Raw genomic sequence first — 3,258 nt, 5'->3', positions numbered from 1 at the left:
TGTACCGGTATGGCATGTTTCCCGAGTCCTTAAGGACCCATGACGTACCGGTACGTCATGGCTTTAAAATGCGATTGCGGCGCCGCGGGGGTTAATCGGAACGGGATGCCCGCTGAAATCATTCAGCGGGCATCCTGTCACAACGCCGGGGGGTCATGTGACCCCCCCGTATCGGCAATCGCAGAAAACCGCAGGTCAATTCAGACCTGCGGTTTGCTGCATTTCCGGTCCATTCGGGTCTCCGGTGAACCGATGGACCGGAAAAAGACTGTGATCGGTGGTGTGATTACACACCACCAATCGCAGTACGAACATTTGGGAGAGGCGGTGCTGGCCCTGGTGCTGAATGTAGCTGTCCAGGGTGCTGATTGGTGCAGGGAGAGAGGCGCGAGATTCAAACTTCCAGCGCTCCTCTCTCCCCTCCTCTTCCTGTTCAGCACCTGCACCCTGAAGCACCGTCCTCACCAGGCTCCTTCGATCCCCCCCATCGGCACCCATCCCCCTTCAGGTAGGTTAGGGTAGTGAGGGAGAGGCACCATTAGGCAGGGATAGAAGGGAAAAGTTAGTTAGGAAAAAAAAAAAAAACAAACCTTTATGTAAACTTATTATTTTCTAGCTTTGAGACCCTAGACCCCCCTGCCACTTGCGTGCGCTGACTGGCCGGCACTCTTAGCCTCCGGCCACTGTTAGCGCATCGCCCGCCCCACCGCTGATCAGCGTTGTACTGCTGATCAGCAACTTTGAACTTTTTTTTTTTCCTAACACATCTTTTTATTTTTACTTTTTAGTACGCGAACACCCGTGCCCCCACACACACGCACATACAATAAAGTTTTACACGCACGCACATACACATACCCATGGCCCGCCGGATGGTCTCGGTGGAGGAGGCATACGCCCAGATTGCCTCCGACTCCGAGAGCCCCAGTCAGGATGAGGATGACCCCACGTTCCTCTTGTCATCCGCATCATCATCTGATGACGATGAGCCCCCAAGGCGGCGGAGACGCCACCAGGCGGAGCCAGGGGCCCCACATGCTAGGGACCCTGTGGCCCACCCTAGTACGAGCCGCCCTGGGGCTCGTACTGGTTTCCCGGCCCACCAAATAAGCCCACCAGAGCCCCCTGCCGATGAACTTAGTTGGTGTCCCCCAGTGGATTTTGAGCCCGAGATTCCGGATTTTGTTGGCAATCCTGGAATCCAGATTCCCACAGTGGGGTTTACTGAAATTGACTTTTTTTGTCTTTTTTTCAGTGACCCATTTGTGAATCTGATGGTGGAGCAGACAAACCTGTACGCCCAACAGTTCGTTGCTCAGCACCGGGCTCCTTTTTGGCTAGACCCGGTGGCTGGACCCCGGTCAGTGCAGCCGAGATGAGGACATTTTGGGGCCTCGTGCTGCACATGGGTCTAGTGTAAAAACCCAGTGTCAGGCAATACTGGAGTGGGGACGTCCTGTACCAGACCCCACTGTACAGTATGGCCATGACACGTCCCCGGTTTGAGGCCATCCGGAAATGTCTGCATTATTCAGATAATGCAGCATGTCCCCCCCGAGGTGATCCTGCCCATGACCATCTGTATAAGATACGGCCGGTCATCGATCACTTCGGGGCCAAATTTGAGCAGGCCTATGTACCTGGAAGGGAGGTCGCGGTTGAGGAGTCTCTCGTTGCGTTCAAGGGGAGACTCAGTTTCCGCCAATACATTCCCACTAAGCGGGCGAGGTATGGCGTGAAAATGTACAAAATTAGTGAGTGCGCCTCAGGGTACACTTACAAATTCCGTGTGTATGAGGGGCGAGATTCCCGTATTCAACCCCCAGAATGTCCCCCCACTCTGGGTGTTAGCGGGAAACTCATGTGGGACCTTATGTACCCACTGCTGGATAAGGGTTACCACCTGTACGTGGATAACTTTTATACTAGTATCCCCTTGTTCCAGTCCCTCGCCGCCAGATCCACGTCCGCTTGTGGGACTGTGCGAAAAAATCAACACGGCCTCCCTACCCTCCCCCTCCAAGTACCTATCCCAGGGGTAAGACCCGTGCCCTTACCAGTGGAAACCTGTTGCTGGTCAGGTATAAGGACAAGAGGGATGTCCTTGTACTGTCCACAATCCACGGTAACAGCACCACCCCCGTCTCTGTGCGAGGTACCGCGGCAACGGTCCTCAAGCCCGATTGTATCGTCAACTACAATCGGTATATGGGAGGAGTTGATCTCTCTGATCAAGTCCTCAAGCCATATAACGCCATGCGCAAAACCCGGGCATGGTATGAAATAGCTGCGGTCTACTTGGTGCAGGTTGCCTTGTACAACTCTTTTGTACTATCCCGGAGCGCTGGCAGCACAGGGACATTCCTCCAGTTCTATGAGGCAGTCCTCGAGGACCTGATCTTTTCTGACCGGGAAAGAGCAGGCCGGAGTACCTCAGGAACTGGAGGCGCCCGGATCGTCCCTGGCCAACACTGTCCAGGTGTGGTCCCCCATACTGGAAAGAAGGGACGAACCCAAAAAAAAATGCAGAGTGTGTCACAGGAGGGGGATACGGAAGGACACCACCACTCAGTGCGACACGTGCCCCGATCATCCGGGCCTCTGTGTTATCGATTGCTTCAGGGAGTATCACACTTCCATGGAGTACTACATTTTTATAATCCCCAACAGTCCCCTAGAGAACATAAAAAACTATGGTTCTCAGACTTTGGAGACACGGAAACAATTTTTTGTCCCCAAAAAAATATTCGTTTTAGTGCAGGCATCCTCAAACTGCGGCCCTTCAGATGTTGTAAAACTATAACTCCCAGCATGCCCAGACAACCTACAGCCATCAGCAGGGCATGGTGGGAATTGGAGTTTTACAACATCTGGAGGGCCGCAGTTTGAGGATGCCTGCTTAGTGTCTCCAAAGTCTGAGAGCCATACATATTGGGCATCGCCGCGTCCGTAAAAATATTCTCTATATAAATAACATGTAATCCCCCCCCCCCCCCCCCCCCGGATGAACAGCGTTAAAAAAAAAAAAAAGGGTAAAAAAAGCCATTTTTTGTCATCTAACATCACAAAAAGTGTAATAGCGAGCGATCAAAATGTCATATGCACCCCCAATTAGTGCCAATAAAGCCGCCATCTCAACCCGCAAAAAATGAGCCCCTACATTTGATAGTCGCCCAACAAAGAAAAATAAACTGTAGCTTCCAGGCTATGGAGATACTAAAATCATTTTTTTGGGTTCCTAAAATGATAATATAGTGT

This window comes from Bufo bufo, chromosome 5 (assembly GCF_905171765.1).
Source record: "Bufo bufo chromosome 5, aBufBuf1.1, whole genome shotgun sequence".
In the NCBI taxonomy this organism is placed as follows: Eukaryota; Metazoa; Chordata; class Amphibia; order Anura; family Bufonidae; genus Bufo; species Bufo bufo.
Note: the sequence above shows the minus strand (reverse complement) of the source record.